Raw genomic sequence first — 20,190 nt, forward strand, 5'->3', positions numbered from 1 at the left:
TAGAGGAGGTGGAGCCTAGACAAAACACAAGGCATTATTTCATAAATTAAAAACTAATATCCTCTGAGGGATGTAACAACCAGTCAGCAATCCACTGGTAACTTCTGGTCACTGTGTATTTTCCAGTGAGTTGGCGAGTGGTTGCTGAAGGTTGCTTACTGTCGCTTCGTGAACTAAGCTTCAATACGCTTATTGAAGTCAAAGGAGCTTGCAAAGAAAAGCGTCTGGACTTCTTTAGGTTGCTTGAAGACGTTTCACCTCTCATCCGAGAAGCTCCTTCAGTCCTAAGGTCAAATGGTGGAGAGTCCCAGATTTAAACCTAGTGGGAGTAACCCCCCACAGAGGGACAAAAGGACCCCCTGATGATCCTCTAATCGCCTGAGCCAAGGTGTGAAACTGGGTGTGGGTCCCAATCAGCCAGGGTTTCGGGTGAGCTCATTGTGAAACCTGGCCCCACCTTATCATGCGAATTCCTGAGGTCAGTTGGCCCAGGATGTGAGTGGGTGTTAAGGCATCTAGGGAGGGAACTCAAAACTGGATTATAGATGGCAGAGAGTTGGTGTCGTAAACCACCGCCTCTGTTCAAAGATGGTCGCTCACAGTGGACATAGATGGCTTCTTTCACTCCTCTTTCAAACCATCTGTCCTCTCTGTCCAAAATGTGAACATTGGCATCCTCGAAAGAGTGACCTTTATCCCTAAGATGCGGATGGACAGCTGAGTCTTGTCCTGTGGAGGTGGCTCTTCTGTGTTGTGCCATGCGCTTGTGAAGTGGCTGTTTAGTCTCTCCAATGTAGAGGTCTGGGCATTCCTCACTGCACTGTACAGCATACACCACATTGTTAAGTCTGTGTTTTGGAGTTTTGTCTTTCGGGTGAACCAGTTTTTGTCTGAGCGTGTTGCTGGGTCTGAAATGCACCGGGATGTCATGCTTGGAGAAAACTCTCCTGAGCTTTTCTGATACACCGGCTACATAGGGGATGACAATGTTGTTGCGTCTGTCCTTCTTATCCTCCCTCGCTGGTGTCTGATCTTATTGAAGCTTATTTCACTCAAAACATCTTTGTGAATGCTTTGCTCACTAGCTGAACACTCTGCAAACATAAAAGTGCAATGCAAACCAGAAATGGAGAATGTCATCTTCAAAGTAAAACCTTTGTCTTTCAGCTGAAACCAATGCATTTTAAAAGGTCCTTGAAGAGCAACATTCTTTGTTTGCAGTTTGCATCACACCTTTCACAGTGTGACTATCACTTGGCAAGTAGTTGGTGAGTGTTTGCAGACAGGTTGCCATCTTCCATGACTGCAGCACCCTGCTAGCAACCACATCCTATGTAGCTGATTGTTATCAGAGGGCTACAACTGGTCTGCAGACCTAAAAACATTTCATCTTGGACCCACAACAAAGATGGCAAACAGGGAAAAATGTTTTCATGTGTGTCTTTTATTCTTTAATTGCTATATGGATGTTTGTAATTCAAACTGAGTCAACTTTCTTCCTGTTAAAGGTGAGCTCTTCCTTCTGGCTTTTGCCAAGCATTTGCTCATCGGTTTGGGTTCTCTGTCCAGAACTGTAGACTTTACCTTACAATATAAAGCACTTTAACACAGTTGTAACAAACTGATGCTATGAAAATAAAAATTTAACATGCACCGATCTTAACATGTATATGAGAATGTCTCACCCACATCATCACACTGCTTTTGTCACTCACTTTCCCTTTAATGTATTTGCAGTCATGCATGTTTCTAATCATTGTCTTTAAGTGTGCAGAAAAGGCAAGACACTTTGGAAACTTCATGGCCAGTTGGCATCAAGTCAGTTGTGACTCTAGCAAGGGGCACAGGTGAATGCTATCTATTCATTTCTGCTTCCCTCATCCCACCTGCCTCCCTCGCTCCCACTCCAATTCATTTCATTTCCATGCCTCCCTCTCTTTTTGACTCCTCTGTGAACCGTGAGGAAAACACTCGCTTCCTCGTTTCACGCCAGGGTCCCTCCCAACAGCTTTTTTTTAGAGCATTAGCGGGAAGTCAATGCCTTTTACCTGATGCCTGCAGACGCACATAGCATGCAAACCTGAGTGCACATACTGATGTGGTTCTCTGAACTGATTAATTTGAATTAAGTAGGTGTACAATTTGCTCTTTCAAATGAATCCCCCAACAGTTTTCGCAGAGAAGGCATGTAAAATGTAAACCAAATCATACAGTATGCAAGCAGATTTCCAGCCAGTCATCACACACAGCAGCGTAGTCTGCGCTGTTTACAGAGAAAGCAGTGTAATTATTGAGTTTTACGGCTGTAATTACCACAGGCAAGGACTTGAAGCAGCGATATTAGTACATCTATTCGTTTCCTCTCCTCTTTTCTCTCTCTATGGCTCGCCTCTGTTCTCCTCTATTGATCTTGTTTGGACCACAGTGCAGAGGCAGGCTGTGAAGCTATATCAACTAAATGACCAGCCATTCTTACTTCTTACATTAGCCGAGGTATCAAAGGCAACCCCCACTGCGTAAATGGGACTGTCACACATGTCACATCTGGACTAACACACACACACACACACACACACATGCATCAGCAGACTGCTCCTAGCGGTAGTTAATACACTATCCCACTGGGCCAGCAATACTAGAAATGGTTGGGTGTGACAGGACACTCTCCATCCCCTCATTCCCTCCATGCAGTCGGTGTGAGTGTTTTTTGATAGGCATTCATTTTGCTCAAGCGTGTTTTTAAAAGATGTCAATTTGTAGTAACTTATGTGTTTGGTACATGTCAGGGGTTTTTGTGGTGTGTTGCATACATCTCCAAACATGTTCACAACTCTGTGTAGTGTGTTGCACTCAGGTCAGTATGTGTGAGTGTGTGCATGACAGGTGGGGTGCAGCATTTGCCATTTTAATTTTAATGATGAAGTCAGTGGAGTAGAGATAGTTCTAATTTGCTGCTGCCTCCCCAGTGGCTGGGCATAATGGACTGAAAATGGGCTCTGAATTAAAGTTAGGGCCTTCAAAACACAGCCGTTTTTCCTGGTCTGTAAAAGCCTCTTGCAAAGCAACACACACATACATACACGGACACACCACTGCACTCTAAACTCAAACAGAACTGTATGAGGTGAATCACACCATCAGCCAGGATAACTGAGCTGAAATAGTTATTGATACTGTTCATAGGATATTATCATAATCTCAGGCCAGAGCTAAAACATACTTCATGAGCATGTTTAAGGAGCCTGGAAAGAAAAGTGTCTGGACTTCTTTAAGTTTCTTGAAGATGTTTCACCTCACCATAGGGCTTAAAATCTGGGACTCTCCACCAATTGCTCTTAGAACTGAAAAAGCTTCTCGGATGAGAGGTGAAACGTCTTCAAGAAACCTAAAGAAGTCCAGACGCTTTTCTTTCCAAACTTTTCTTTCCAAACTCTTTTAAACTACGATGACCTGGATGACTGAGAACCTTCACAGACATTTAATGAGCATCCAGTAATGATTTGACACAGCAAAATGCTTCATCACTGAGTTTTGGTTAGGTGGAATGTTAAGCGGTTTAGAATTATTTAAAGCCCCATTTAAAACCTCACTGGACTTGCTGTTTTTGTTGGACCATAACCCACCAGCTGGTCCACACACCAATGCCACACATCAACCAAACTAGTAAACACAGGTGAATCATCCCTACAAACATCAATAATGACACTGGTGTTGTTTTTAAGCTGTTCTCCGGAGGTGTTTCCACTTTTTTCTTAAGTCTTTTTCCAGTGAAGGATGCCCGAATACTTATTGTTGCCAAATTAGGCTCTTTGGCTTAATTTGCAAATTATCTCATTGTAATCTTTGTGAATTTTCCTCTTTTTTCTTTAATCTGTTGTAGATGCCAGAAATCAGAAAAGACAAATTAGCAAGACATTGCATGCTGGAAAGTTTTGGAAAGGATTAATGCAATTCTCAATAGGTTTGTACAGGTTGGCTGTTTATTTTATTCCATTTTGTTCCCTATACGTCAGCCAGGACCTTAATAGTCAAAAGAAGGTGCACATTTTTACCTATAATACGTTTTTTTTGGCAGTAGGGCTTTTTTTCTGTTACTTCCCCATTCTTTCATGTGCGTGGAAAACAGCAGCAAGACCCCAAGCACAGAACAGACAACACTGACTAGGTCAGACACATCATGAAAGCAGGAGCTGTGATGGAGCTGGGTTGCAAAGTGGCTTGCACATGGGCAGAAACTACCGTTAGACTAAAGTAGTTCATGTAGAGTGCCCCAAATTACAAAACAGCCAATCACATGTGGCAAAGATCAGCAACGAAATCACCAGATATGCTGGTTTTGTAATGAACACATTGGTGTGCAAAAAACTAAAATGTGATTTTTATAGTCAAGTTCTTAAGTGTCTTTTATTCTTTAATTGCTATATAGATGTTTGCATTTATCTTTTTCACTTTAGTTTAATCTTGTTACTGTAAATGTCTATTACAGGTCATATCTTGTAATTTGTAAGTTTAATTACCAGGGACCAGCTGATGCCCAATTTCCCTGCTTAATGTCAGTCCCACCTGAATGGGTGCAAATGTAAACAAATGATTGTATTGCTAATAAATAAATATCAGTGACAGCTAATGAGAAAAATATTGCTTTTTTAATATAAAGCTTATCACACTGTCCTACTGTCTGCTTGCTTTTTAAAGAAAAATTACTCTTCTAGTCATGTACACAGTTCATTTTCTTTATACCTTGGTTCTCAGATATGCTGCACATCTATCACCACCTAGGTGCGATGGAGGTGAATTGAAATTCATTTGTATTGTCTGGATAATGCTCAGACCTCCCTGACTTCTAATTAGAACTATTTAAAAAAAATTAAAACACACAATACTATTTAGGTGTTTAGGGGAGGGGGAAGATGGCTGTGGAATTTGCTTCTCTGAGCAGCACAATTCTGTTCATAATTATTAAATTATTTACTCCTCAGTAGTGAAGTAAAGTTGCAAGGCAGGAAAAAGTGTGAAGGCTCAGTTAAAGGAAGGAGGATGTGATAGGCGATGATCGTGTCATTGTTGCTTTGTGTCTGTCTGCTTTTTCTGCTGGCGTCACCCTGCTGTGAAATTGCTTCATATTTTCTTGAAAAATAAGGGGGTGTTAGACCGTCACACTTCGGCCATCATGAAAACTAAAATGGCAAAATGATAACTGTCAGTCACATCATGTGCTATTGAAAGACTTTCTTTTCACTGCCACAACAAAAATGGTATGGTGTGCAGAGGTAGAGATATCCAGCTGCTCAGATTGTCTTGATGAGTTTGTAGAGACGCTGTGCCTAAATAACAGAAATATAGTGAAGCTTTGAAATGTTCTTTTCCAGATGTTCAGCTTGTCATTTTATTAAAACTGAAATTACATTTTTGCAAGAAGAAAGATAAGTAACAACCTTCCCCACCTAATTCAAGTGGGAAATGAATAAAGAAATCATACAGGTTTAAGGGGATTCTAAATATCACAATATCGTTCTGCATTCAAATATCATGTAACATGACCTCTGATCTCACTTATATCAAAAGTACCTTTCTTTGAAGTTGACCCCAAAATGTATTATATAAGAAAGTATTGTTAGGAGAATGAGAATGAGCTACCTAGTAAGTTAGAAATTTACTGTAGTATGATATTATATAATATGCACAAGTTGTTCATGTCCAGCTATTTACAAATCAATACCTGTCACCCATCCACTCTCTACTCCTACAAAATAGTACCTTTATCTCATTTTGATGCACTACAAGCTTTTTAAAGTACATTTAAGAAAAAAACCTAAAAAACAAAATGAATATATAAAACCATGCAATACTATTCCCTTAGAAGTACATAATTCAGAGAAAGTGAGCAGGCCTCTGTACTGTGTTTAGTACCAGACCTCAGCTCCCCCCCTCCCTTTTCTTCTGTAAGAAAAATGTAAGAAAAATTGTGTATGTTTCTGTTCTGTGTCCTGTGTACTGTTTGTTTGTTTGTTTGTTTGTTTGTTTGTTTGTTTGTTTGTATATGTGTCTTTCTGGCTGCTGTTACAACCAAATTTCCCCTTGTGGGACAATTAAAGGATTATTCTATTCTATTCTATTCTCTTGTGAAGCAGAATTCATAAGTTCTGAAGAAAAGACGACCACAATGCCCAGTAAAACCACGCTACACTACACTTACACTCAGCTGCTTCTGTTATGGTGCTGGTTTTGGTTTTTTCTTTTCTCTTCCTCTGTCTCTCTTTCTTTAGTCTCTTTAAGTCACAGGTGCAGTTGTGGGCTGGCTCTGCCTTGATGGCCTACCTGTGGGCTCTCCTTTGCTCACCTGTTCAGAGTTGAAGCTGTTGGTATTCAAAGGTTGGGTGGTGTTGCTGTCCTCCACCAGAAGGTTGGGCAGTATTGTTGTAATCAGACTGTCTTTGTGACCTGCTAGTTTTTGTGCTCTTCATTCTGTACCCAATTTGTTTGTGTCCTTCTGAGCAACCTGTTTGGAGCCTCCCCTGTAAACCTGTTCACCTGGATCCCTGCTTCTCTGAGGAGTGTTGCAAGCACCTCTACCCACTCTTGCCTACTCCAAGCCAGTCACTATTAGTAATTACAAAGGAAAGGACGTACCTCCACCTCCCTGCTGTGTATCCCTCCAAAACCAACAACCAAGACAGTGGAAGCAAATTACAAACATTACAAACAAATCTGTAATATCCTGTTAAACTCACCTTGGTCACTTTTAACACCATTTCTCTTATTAGGTAGAGCCCCTGGTTGAAAAGCCAACCTCTGTAAACACTCAGCTGATTTTCAATAAACAGTTAAAAATTGCTGATAGTTTGTGGGTCTGGTCAAGGAGTAAAATTTAAACATGACAGCTTCATACTGTGATGCTGAATGTTGTTTACATGGTTCCGCTGTGTTGAAAACTACAGTGTTGTAAATACAAATGCAAAAAGGCTCATCTTAGATACTTTGCCCCACATGTTCTTGGCATATTGATTTATGCTAGTTATATAAAAGGGAACAAGTGCTAAAGAATGTATTTAATATCGCTATGTTCTTCAGGCAATGATAAACAATTTTACGACAACCACATAATGTTTAGCATTCACCTGTAGGTTTAGCATAGTCTCCCATTGAAGGATTAAAACATATCAGCAGGTTATGGTATAATGGTGCATTGCTTTATCTTCTTTACTTTCTGGCAGGATGGTCCAGTGACTCCTTTGCCCAAGGAGGTAATAAAGCAAGAACTGAATCAAGTATTTAGATAATTCAAACAGCGATTATTATGGCTGCCATGCATCCACTATCACTATCAGGTCTTTCCTGAGTCCTGTTACTTAGTTAGAAAACTTCCAATGCAAAATTGACTATTCGATCACAGCCCAGGTTTCAAATCTTTAGATGGAAGGATTTCACCACACATTTAGGTTTATCGAATAAGCCACTGTCTGTGGATGTTGCTCCATTTTTGCTTCACTGAGCACAAAAAAAACTAAAGGGCCCGGTGTCTCGAGGCAAATTAGATTTCTCTCACATCAAGCAAAAGCACAGGGAAAGAGTCAAGTGACTGACTCTAAGAAAGAACACTGTTGGTGGGGGACAAAAAGGATAAGACAGGAGAAAAAGTCAACACTCTTTTTTTCTTTTTTTGACACTGGCCTGCTGTGTCAATTTCTTTGTAATTTTAGAGGCTTATTAGTCCTGGAGGAGAAAATGACTTATAATTACTACTCTGTTCCAAAAAATAGTAATGTCAAAATATCTTACTGTATATTTTACAGTTTTGTACTGTCTTTCTAGAATATCATTAAATTTACATAAGAAGACTGTGATTTTACATGTCAAAGGTAAAATAACATAACATCACTGTAAATATAGTAAAACACAATTTACTTGTTTTTTAAATATATTTTTTGTACATATGCATATTTAGATTGTAAAAATACATTTAGAAATGTATCATAATTTCACAAATATTTGTCTGTTATGCGAGAGAATGATCTGTTAAATTCAAATGTAATACTATGGAAAACTATATAAAATGATCGAAAATTAATGAGAATAATCAATAATTAAAGGAGTATTTGAATTATAATTTGCTGAAAATTTCATGTCATCTAGGTCTGATTCAATAATTCAGAGGTCCATCCATCCATCCATTGGCTTCCGCTTATCCTTTTCAGGGTCGCGGGGGGCGCTGGAGCCTATCCCAGCTGTCATAGGGCGAGAGGCAGGGTACACCCTGGACAGGTCGCCAGTCTGTCGCAGGGCTAACACACAAGGACAGACAACCATTCACACTCACATTCACTCGCACATTCACACCTAGTGGCAATTTGGATTATCCAATTAACCTATCCCCACAAGCTGCATGTCTTTGGACGGTGGGAGGAAGCCGGAGTACCCGGAGAGAACCCACGCAAACACGGGGAGAACATGCAAACTCCACACAGAAAGACCCCGGCCTGATGGGGAATTGAACTCAGGACCTTCTTGCTGTGCGGCAACAGTGCCACCGTGCTCGGTGGTTAGCACTGTTGCTGCTAATTCAGAGGTAACAAGTTAAAATATAATTAATAGGAATAAAAACTTAAAAAAAACATATAAAACATTGCACGGCCACGCTGTGCTAATTTTATATTTTAAAAAATAAATGTAGAGGTAGGAATTGCAATTAATATAAATCTCAAGGTTTTCACAACATTCCTGAACAGAAATAGGCCTCTGCACCTGGGGTGAGGGTGTGGCCATGAAAACAATGTGACATGCCATTGGATGTTGGGACACATAATAACATGACGCTAAGCATCGGCCAGTGCTGCACAATAATGTTTAACATTTAGTATTTACTGTCATATTCCCATATATCATTGTGATGTTGTTTATTCTATTACTCTTGTTCTCTTCTGCTTGTTTTCTTTTTTCTTTCTCAGCAGGTGATCCAGGTGATTGATATATGCTTTTTTTTTTCTTTTTTTTTTCTGCTCATTCTGTTGGTTTTTGTCTTTTGCCCTTCTCCCCCGTCCCTCTTCTCAGCTGTTTCTCTTTCCCTCTTTCTTTCTCCCCTTCTTTCCCCCAGTCAAGTCTGTCCCGTATTCAGTAAGTGAAAATAAAATAAACAATAAAAGGTGAATCAAATGGACCATTATGGCAAGGCTGGGATGGTCAATTTGGTAAAGTAAATCCGTTGGGCATCTTTCTTTGCCTTTAGACAATAATTCTGATGGCAAAAGAGCCAAACGGGACAGGCAAAATAAAATAAAATAAAATAAAAAATAAAAAAGCATCGGCCAATGAATGTGAACTAACAACCACAAGGTCGCGGGTATGGCTGTACTGTAGGAAAAAATCCTAATATAAGTATTTTACTGAGCGTTTTACAGTTTTGTTCTGTTCTTCTAGAATATCATTAAAGTTACGTAAATAGACTGTGATTTCACATTTCAAATGTAAATTAACGTTAAATCACTGCAATGTAATAAAACATAATTTTCATGATTATTAAATGTATCTGTCTGTGGATATGCATATTTAGATTGTTAAAATACATTAACAAATGTATCATAATTTCACAAATATCTGTCCGTTATTTGAAAGATTGAACTGTTGAATTCAAATGTAATGCTATGGAAAAGTATATAACTTTCATTACTGAAAATAACTGTATTTTCATGAGAAAGTTATTTTCTGTTATTTTACGGTAGTATTTTGGCGCCCCAGCTGCCGGAATATTACTGGTTTTTTTTGGGATTTGTTTTTTTTTCCTATTTATAGATAATTTCATTGTTTAATCACATTAACATGTTCCTAATTTAATGTTTAAAATCACTTGAAAAGGCAAGATCCCATGTAAAATTAGCGCAACAAACTGTATTGTCATTACTGGAAATAACCGCATTTTTATGAGGAAGTTATTTTCTGTTATTTTACGGTAGTATTTTGGCACCCCAGCTGCCGGAATATTACCGTTTTTTAAAGATGTTTTTAACAGTGTAGGACAGAGACAGAAATACAGGGAGTGCAGAATTATTAGGCAAGTTGTATTTTTGAGGAATAATTTTATTATTGAACAACAACCATGTTCTCAATGAACCCAAAACACTCATTAATATGAATGTTTTTGGAAGTAGTTTTTAGTTTGTTTTTAGTTTTAGCTATTTTAGGGAGATATCTGTGTGTGCAGGTGACTATTACTGTGTAGAGATGGACCGATCCGATATTACGTATCGGTATCAGTCCGATACTGACCTAAATTACTGGATCGGATATCGGAGAAAAATAAAAAATGTAATCCGATCCATTAAATATCACGAAAGCACCTCACAAAACTTGCAACACGCCGTAACTCACCTCAGAACGTTAGCACGTCGGAGCAGTATGCATCACGTGATAGAGCGGCTGTGGCGGGACCTGTCGGTGGTCTGGATAGCATTTGGAGCTTCGCTAGCAACCCGGCATTTCATCTCCGACAAAGTTATCCCGAGAGAAGTAAAGCAAGTGTGTAAGTCCATCTCTGAATGTTTGTAAAGCATTCCTGCGTTAAGCTTAACAAGCGACTGCCTCTTCTCGCTGCTACTTCAATCATGATCAGCTGATCGGCTTTTCTGTCGGGACTCCGTCTCTCTTCTTTGTTTTTGGCCCACTTTGCACCAGAAAGAGGAAACCAGCGGCTGAACAACAGCAGCACGTTTAAGCTTGATCAGCTGTTGTTAGAATGTATTTAATATTACTTTCTACTCGAGGATCTTTTTCTACGTAGCTGACGGCTGGTAACTGTGCAGGGGCGGATCTAGCAAAGTTTAGCCAGGGGGGCCGATAGGGCATGAACAGGGAAAAGGGGGCACAAAGACATACTTTTCTTTCTTATTCTCATTTAAAATGTCTAGCTTTTAATAAATAATTATCCAAATCTTACACCCAAAGTTTTAATTTGATGTAAAATGAATAGAAGTCCATTACTGTACATAGTAACTATTAAGTCTAATATACCCTAGTAAGCTATAGTACTTTTTCCTTTGGGAAGGTACCATCTGTGCAGTCTGCAATTTTGTTTAAGAAAGATGTTGAATCTATTTAATATTTCTTGAAAAATAATTTATTTCTGTGCATTTTTTTTCACACTGCATCAAATTAAGGTTGATTACGTCGATTAAGCATCATGAGGTGGAGGGTGGTTCCCTATTTTTTATTTATTTATTTTTGTTGTTGCTGGGAGTTGGAACCCTATTAGTTAGGTTGCTTAATATTTACGCTAAGTACTCTTTAAAATACCAGAATAGGGAGGATGGTGTAGGTTTAAGTTTATTAGATTGATCAGTATTGCTGAACTATGAAATATTTTTTTTTTGCATACAGGTATAACAGAATAGCTTTAGTGTAGTTGTTGTTTTAAACTTGAGTATGAACTTATACAAAATGCAGCAAGATATTTAAAAAACAGTTTTGTTGATTAAAAAACACTATATCGGATTCATATCGGTATCGGCAGATATCCAAATTTATGATATCGGTATCGGTATCGGACATAAAAAAGTGGTATCGTGCCATCTCTATTACTGTGCATAATTATTAGGCAACTTAACAAAAAACAAATATATACCCATTTCAATTATTTATTTTTACCAGTGAAACCAATATAACATCTCCACATTCACAAATATACATTTCTGATATTCAAAAACAAAACAAAAACAAATCAGCTACCAATATAGCCACCTTTCTTTGCAAGGACACTCAAAAGCCTGCCATCCATGGATTCTGTCAGTGTTTTGATCTGTTCACCATCAACATTGCGTGCAGCAGCAACCACAGCCTCCCAGACACTGTTCAGAGAGGTGTACTGTTTTCCCTCCTTGTAAATCTCACATTTGATGATGGACCACAGGTTCTCAATGGGGTTCAGATCAGGTGAACAAGGTGGCCATGTCATTAGTTTTTCTTCTTTTATACCCTTTCTTGCCAGCCACGCTGTGGAGTACTTGGACGCGTGTGATGGAGCATTGTCCTGCATGAAAATCATGTTTTTCTTGAAGGATGCAGACTTCTTCCTGTACCACTGCTTGAAGAAGGTGTCTTCCAGAAACTGGCAGTAGGACTGGGAGTTGAGCTTGACTCCATCCTCAACCCGAAAAGGCCCCACAAGCTCATCTTTGATGATACCAGCCCAAACCAGTACTCCACCTCCACCTTGCTGGCGTCTGAGTCGGACTGGAGCTCTCTGCCCTTTACCAATCCAGCCATCTGGCCCATCAAGACTCACTCTCATTTCATCAGTCCATAAAACCTTAGAAAAATCAGTCTTGAGATATTTCTTGGCCCAGTCTTGACGTTTCAGCTTGTGTGTCTTGTTCAGTGGTGGTCGTCTTTCAGCCTTTCTTACCTTGGCCATGTCTCTGAGTATTGCACACCTTGTGCTTTTGGGCACTCCAGTGATGTTGCAGCTCTGAAATATGGCCAAACTGGTGGCAAGTGGCATCTTGGCAGCTGCACACTTGACTTTTCTCAGTTCATGGGCAGTTATTTTGCGCCTTGGTTTTCCCACACGCTTCTTGCGACCCTGTTGACTATTTTGAATGAAACGCTTGATTGTTCGATGATCACGCTTCAGAAGCTTTGCTATTTTGAGACTGCTGCATCCCTCTGCAAGATATCTCACTATTTTTGACTTTTCTGAGCCTGTCAAGTCCTTCTTTTGACCCATTTTGCCAAAGGAAAGGACGTTGCCTAATAATTATGCACACCTGATATAGGGTGTTAATGTCATTAGACCACACCCCTTCTCATTACAGAGATGCACATCACCTAATATGCTTAATTGGTAGTAGGCTTTCGAGCCTATACAGCTTGGAGTAAGACAACATGCATGAAGAGGATGATGTGGACAAAATACTCATTTGCCTAATAATTCTGCACTCCCTGTAGAGAAAATTAAAAGTTTCAAGAATTGTGGTAATAATGGTTTGTGGCAGGGGGTGGTCTGCGGCTCTGCTGCAGAGGATGGAGGGCTGTGCCAGGAGGCTGGCAGAGCAGTTGGGACTGATTGTGTAATCATGTGCTCTCTGTTCTAGTAGCTAGCTTGGAACAGACCAGGTCGGAGCTGACCAAAGCTGTTTTCAGACACACCGACTGCAAAGTTCCAGAATGTGTGTGATTGTGTGATCGTTATTCTAAATAAATGGACACTCTCCCTGCAACGCTACCTGTGTATGCATCAGGTCCTTGTCACAATGGTCCTGAAACCCAAGCAGGCATCTTGGTGCCACTCGCAGCGCACTCAGCCCAGCTGCTGGCGCAGATGGTGGTGGGGCTTTCAGCAGTGCAACAACTGCAGCTGCAAGGCAATTCTGGGCCTCTCCCAGAAGATCCTTGCATTCACTCATTGGCTTCGTAAGGCTGTGGCAAGGTAGCCACAGCTTGGGCCATTGTGAGAGGAGGCACAGCAGGAGGCAGACTTGGTCCTCGAGCAGTCTATGAATGGGCTCCCCAGGAGGACAGATGTGTGGGTCCGCTAACATCGGCTGCCGAACCTGCATGGGTGGTAGTCTGCTGGTCAAAGATGACCTGATAGTGCGGTCAGATGCAATAGTGCACGTGGAGCCGGTGGTGGAGAATTGGCTGGTCTCTGCCCCAAGGAGGAGGTTCTCCACCTACACTCTAGCTGAGTTGGTCTCAGAGCAGCTGCTGCCACTGCAAGACACAAATCCTCTCTCTCTGCTGTTTTTTCTGCATGGCCCGGGAGGAAGTAAAGGCCATGATTCGTTCCTGCCTGATGCATCCCTTAATTCCGGGGACAGATTTGCCAGGGTTTAATAACCTGTTGGAACAGTGGTTAGGGATGCGTTCACTGACTGATCGGGGCGTATAGTCTCTGTGCTGTGCTCAGCGGTAATGTGCAGTCATCTGACACTGACTCTTGGGAGGAGGAGACAGCAGGGCCTTATTGGGAGGCCCCACTACTGCAGTGATTCACTCCATGGGAGATTTGCCACTAGAGCACACTTGTGATGACAATATGCTCAGCATTTGACCAAGTGATGAAAATTGATGGTCAAATGGTGCGCCCTGACATAGCCACATTTTGTGTTGATTAGATACAGACTGTATTGAGTGAGTCATGACACCCGCATGGAAGAGGAACACACAGTTGCTGGTGCCAAAAAACTGCATGAAAATGATTTTTCAGGTAGCACATTATAACTCCATAGCGGAGAATGTGACAAAACTCTTGAGCGAATAATGGCTGATTTTATTGTTTGGGCAGCCACCAGAATGTGCGTCAGTGGTGTGCTTCCTGCCGGAAGTATCAGCTGGACATTCCAAAAGCGCTATTGTGCCCATTACCATTAATGGATATCCTGTTTGAGCACACTGGCATGAACCTCATCACGCCATTTCACGGGAGTGCACGTGGATATGGCTTTGTAATTACTTCTAATTGATTATGCAACTCGATATCTCAAAGCAGTGCCACTGCACACCATTTCTGCAAAGAGTGTGGCACAGGTGCTCTTTAAGATGATCTTCCAAATTGGGATCCCAAAACAGATTCTGACTGAGCAGATCATGTCATTCATGTTGAAAGAACTGTAAGAGTTACTGGGCAATAAATCTCTTCGGACCAGTGTCTACCAACCTCAGAATGATAGGTTGGTGGAGCAGCTGAATAAGACTTTAAAGTCTGTGATTTGTAATTCACAAGGATAAATGCAATTGGGATCACAGGATAGACCGTCTGTTGTTTGCAGCGTGGGAAGTGCCTCAGGCCTCCATAGGTTTTCCTTCCTTAGAGTTGCTGTTCGGTAGGAAGCCACAGGAGGTGCTGGACCTGATTAAAGCAAAATGAATGAATGAAATTTAATACATCCCACACCTGAGAGCAAAGCTGCACACATTGGGGAGGTTATCACAGGAAAATTTGCTCCACGCCCAGGAATGTCAGCAGCGCCTGTACAAAGAGGCTAGACTCAGGCAATTCTCACAGAGAGACAAGGTGCTTATATTGCTCCCTTCTTGTAGGTCAAAGGTACTTGCCAAGTGGTGAGGACCATTCGTGGTCACACAGCCAGTGGGAGACATTGACTATGAAGTGGAGAGGTCAGACTGGGGTGGAGCTATACAGGTATATCACCGCAACCTCTGAAAAGCAAAGAGTGGCTGAAACCGCTTCCCTGGTGAGTCCGATGAAGGAAAGAGATGAGTTGGGGCTGCAGGTGCCAAATTCCACTATTCCCACCTCCCTCTATTGTGTTAACCATCTTACACAGGCCCAGAGAGTGGAAGTTGCTATACTGCAACATCCATCCATCCATACAGCCATCCATTTTCTTTCGCTTATCCGGGGCTGGGTCGCTCGGGCAGCAGCCCAAGCAGAGAAGCCCAGACCTCCCTCTCCCCAGCAACCTCCTCCAGCTTATCCGGGGGAACACCAAGGCGTTCCCAGGCCAGCCGAGAGATATAATTTCCCCAGCGTGTCCTGGGTCTGCCTCGGGGCCTCCTCCCAGTGGGACATAACCGGAAAACCTCGCCCAGGGGGCATACTTGTCAGATGCCCGAACCACCGCAACTGGCTCCTTTTGATACTGCAACAGCGTTTTTCAAATGTGTTCTCCCCCCAACCAGTCGTACCTCGCTTTTAGAGCACCCTGGCTTAAAAGTATGTTCACATCCCCATAGGTTACCTGAACAAAAAGGCAAACAGTTCAGAAGGAATTGGCTGCTATGCTGGAGAGGGGAGTAATAGAAGAATCCCAAAGTGCGTGGTTTTGCCCCATTGTTCTTGCGGTGAAGATAGATGTGTCTATACAGTTCTGTGTTGACTAGGTGAATGAGGTGTCACAGTTGGATGCTTATCCCATGCCCAGGGTTGACGAGCTCCTGGACCGGTTAGGGACCGCTTTTTTTTTTCACAACACTAGATTTAACCAAGGGCTACTGTACCTCTTTTATCACACTTCCGTTCTGTTGGACCAGGTGTTACATCTGTACGCTGCACATGCTGCTGCCATCAATAGCAACACTTGAACAGAGTCTGTGCAGTGGGTGGCCATGGTCCTGCAGTCCTGCAGGAGCGGCTCACAGCCTACCCAAAGAAGTGTGCAGTTGGATGGAGGGAGGTACAGTATCTGGATACCACCTGGGAGGTGGGCAGGTGCGTCCACACAGGGAGAAAACTACAGCCATTGCATCCAGCCTGCATCCCATCCCACCCCACTTTGCAGTTATTTATTTGTAAAAAATGTTTGGAATCATGTATGATTTTCGTTCCACTTCTCACGTGTACACCACTTTGTGTTGGTCTTTCACGTGGAATTCCAATAAAATTGATTCACGTTTGTGGCTGTAATGTAACAAAATGTGGGAAAGTTCAAGGGGGGCAAATACTTTTGCAAGCCACTGTATACAAAATGCACTGGAGTTCAATTGGAATGGCACTAAGACCATCTTTTTCAAAGGGTCTCGTTGCTGTAGTTCTGGTCAGCACCCAAGTACGATTACTATTTCTTTCTTTCAGCTGTTTGGCTCATCAGGAGTACTTTTCAGTAAATTGTTCAACCACTTCTCTCCTTGAAAAATATAATTTAAAATATAACAGAATCATTAAAAAGTAGGATTTTAACAATGATCTATCAATTCGTCAAGAACCAAATATCACGCAGCCCTTTTCTAGAATGCTGGTTACAGTTGGGTAATATACAAAGGTAAATGTAAATATGAAAGAACTGGAAAAGATAAATGCAGGGGAAGGTTTTCACACTTCATGATGCTGTCACTTTTCATACAGTCTGTTATGTTTGCTTGCCTTTTTAACAGATTAAGCTGTTATATCAAATCCAACCTGACTACACTACATTAGGGACACCTGGGTTTTAATTTTAATTTCTTTAAAGTTTGCTATATTTTAAAAAGCTTCAAAAAGTCATATGCACTAGAAACAGGATAACAAGGGTCCACCTACTGTCATTCTGTCCTTATTGACACAACCCAAAATAAAGACCACATACCAGAATAATTTGTTTTTTCTCAAAAAAGGGGCTTTAATAGCCTCAGTAGATAAAATATTTGCAGAGTTGCTCAGACCCCTTTCCTCTATTAGCGAACAGTTGTCTTTGTGTAAGAGAGTGAGGGGGAACAGTTGGTCTGAGACTTCAGTGTGTGGTCTTTCTTCCAAACAGACAACAGACTCCGAGCCAAAGAGCCTGCAAGCCAGATATCTAAGCCTGTGGCCAAGCAATCACTGAGTCATTTGTATTGATCATCAGTCCTATCAGCTCATGGTGATTATTTTAAATTCCTGCTTTTAAATGGGAAAAGTGTGCTGCTTAAAGGAAAAAGGGTGAAAGGATGATAGCGCTGCAGCTCAGCTATAACTATTTGATCTTGATTCCTTTGTAGTAACTCTAATTCAGTTTGTCAGTTTGACATTCAGGACACAAAATACAGGCAAGAGAAGACATGTCATTAGACAAATACACAATGACAGACAGCTTCACAGGGAGGGTACAATAACATGAAGAGCTGTCCAAACTAATTCAGTTCAGCAGCACTGAAACAAATACTATCTGTTCATTTCCCTATGCTTAGCCAAAGCGCTTAAATCACAAACAGAAGTTTGGTTTGAAACTTGAACACTCATATGCCCACCATCCGCAGTTCGTAACAGAAATAAGAATGGTTCAGTTCTGAGTGTCCAAGTAACTTTCTCATGTGCTGGACACTCACGATGTGCTGGTATTGACAATAATAGTGATATTCAAAAATGGGGGAAAAAATATCACAAAGCATTAAAATTATGCATGTGACAATATAAACAATCCAGGACCAGCACAGTCTGAGTGTGTAGTCAGTTTGTCAGTTTATCACTTTTCTCTTTCAGAAACAACTTTACTCCTATCTCAGTTTATTTGCAGACTGGAGGACTAAAGGATGGTGACATTGCTAAAAGCATTCACTTTTCTGTAGCACATTTCTATCCCACTGCTTGTTGTGTTGTTGGATTAAGTGCTAAAACTGTTAATTTCATTAACATTGTTTTTCTAGTTTTTTTCTTTGCTTCTACAGCATTTGAGCTAAGACCATAGACGTTAGATGGGCATAGTATCCATGTCATGTGCTTTAAACGTCATATTTTCAAGTGTCAGTGTTATTCTGCATTTCATTTGCCAAAGAAGTCAGACCAGTAATGATGCATTCCAGTAGTAAAATCAGAAAGGCAAGGAGAAACATGATTGCTTTTGCTTCTTAGCAAGGTAAAGCCATTCATGCATCGCTAGCAATGCAGCACAGTGCTTTTCCCCCTTTTTTTGGCACCTAAAAACACCACTGCACCACATTCACGGATCGACCCAGGACATTCCTGTGTATATGGCTTATTTAATGAGTCACAATAGCCATACAGTTTAAAAGTTTTACAATTTTACTAATGTTGACAAGCACTGCTGCTACTGCTGGATTGTATAGTGAGGGTTGGTAGGGCTGCTGTGACTTTCTAGGTCGGAAACTTGTGTTCCAGATGAAAATTACAACTAGTAACTCAGAAATTCCAGCTTCTGTGCTATTAGCATTTTAGCTACTGGTATATACGTTTTCTGAGGCAAAGGCAAAAGTCACCTTGTGTGGACAAAAGGCTGGAGTGCTAAGTTAGATACTAATGCTCGTTAGCTTGGTTGGCATTCATTCTGGAACCATATGACTGCAGAGCAGACTGCATTTTAGCATCATAACATTTTATGAACAAAATTATTGACTATTGCTTATACTGGCTAGTAGGGATGTACCGATACCACTTTTTTGGAAAACGAATACGAGTACTCGCATTTCAGTACTCGCCGATACCGAGTACTTGCGCATTGACAAATGCCAGCCATTCGACTTTCTGGTAGTAATAAGGGAAATGTATTTCATATTATATATATTGCATGCACTTGTATTTGTGTATTTTAGTTACAAATATATAATATAATATTTCAGATGTAAAATAATCTTACATTTAGTACTGTAGCTATACTCATTGAATACCTATAGCACACAGACTTTACCTTGGGTCAAGTATGGTGGAGATGAAGTATAGTGGGTTGGTCTCGACGTCACTGAAGCGCTTCTTGACAGCTGCCTGTAAGGTTGCTTTCATTGCCTTGACGCCGTGGTCCTCGTCTGTTTCTCTGTTTAGAAGTCTCACTAGCACAGTCACAGCTGGGATGACATCAGAGGCTAGTGCATCGTAGCTGCTCACTTTTTTAGTTAGTTCCTCAAAGGGGGCGAGGATGGTAACAGTTGTCTCCATAAGAGCCCATTGGTGAGCGGTGAGATAGTCAGGGAGTTCGTGCTCGGACACATGCACGCCCAGCACTTGCTTTTGCTCAATGAGGGACTGGGGCATTTAATACGTGCTGTTCCAGCGCATCTGTACATCCTGCTTCAGTCTCTTTATTGGCTGGTTGAGCTGTCCCTGAATGTCCTCGAGGCGGGAGTAGGCTAAGGCGGAATGTTTAAAATGCCCAACTATTTTCCGTCCCACTGCTTTAGCATCAGCTATGCTCCTCTGTGCTAATAAGCATGGGTAAATAATCGTGGGTAAACTTTTTGTACTTGTTGTCGTGTTGGGATTTTAGGTGCTTGATTAAAGTACTTCCCATATGGAAAAGATATATATAAATCTTATAAAGTTTGTATCTGTCTTGTGTGAAACTTGTATGAAAAGCATATAAGTGTGAAAACAGATATAAGATCCCTTGAAAAATTATATAATGAAACTTGTATGTTTTGGATACTAAAACAATGTATGAAAGTAATGCGAAAGTGGCCACTTTCATGAGTAAATCATATAAGGCTTATATGATTTACTCATGAAAGTGGCCACTTTCATGAGTAATCACATATAAGTTTTTACTATTTCTTTTCCGTATGGGTTGTGTTAAATGCGCTACCTTTTGAGCCTCCTCTGGACAATTTCGCTGAGCACAATTTGCAGTCCGCCTTTGTTTTCGCATCTTCGTTTACTTTGAAATAGTTCCACACGGCTGACATGTCTCGCCTTGCCTTCCCCCCACTCTTCACTGCAGCTGGGGCCTGGGGGCGGGCACTCGGCGCTTGTGATTAACCCCTTACATGCCGCTCAAACATAGGCAGGTCTCAGACCGTGGTATCGGTCCCCGGTATCGGGGGACTTTTAACGAGTACAAG

The 20,190-nt window shown here is 41.2% G+C and overlaps 1 long non-coding RNA gene across 1 annotated transcript; it reads right to left on the reverse strand.

Moving 5' to 3' along the window:
• Positions 1–1,508: 1,508 nt before the first annotated feature.
• On the reverse strand, positions 1,509–19,646 carry LOC120729664. Its single transcript, XR_005694971.1, has 3 exons — positions 19,211–19,646; positions 1,655–1,658; positions 1,509–1,519 (listed from the first exon to the last, which is right to left on the reverse strand). It is a non-coding gene; the product is annotated as an uncharacterized LOC120729664 (long non-coding RNA).
• Between the last annotated feature and the right edge of the window lie 544 nt (positions 19,647–20,190).

This window comes from Simochromis diagramma, unplaced genomic scaffold (genome assembly GCF_900408965.1).
Source record: "Simochromis diagramma unplaced genomic scaffold, fSimDia1.1 OVJJ01000348.1, whole genome shotgun sequence".
Classification (NCBI taxonomy): Eukaryota; Metazoa; Chordata; class Actinopteri; order Cichliformes; family Cichlidae; genus Simochromis; species Simochromis diagramma.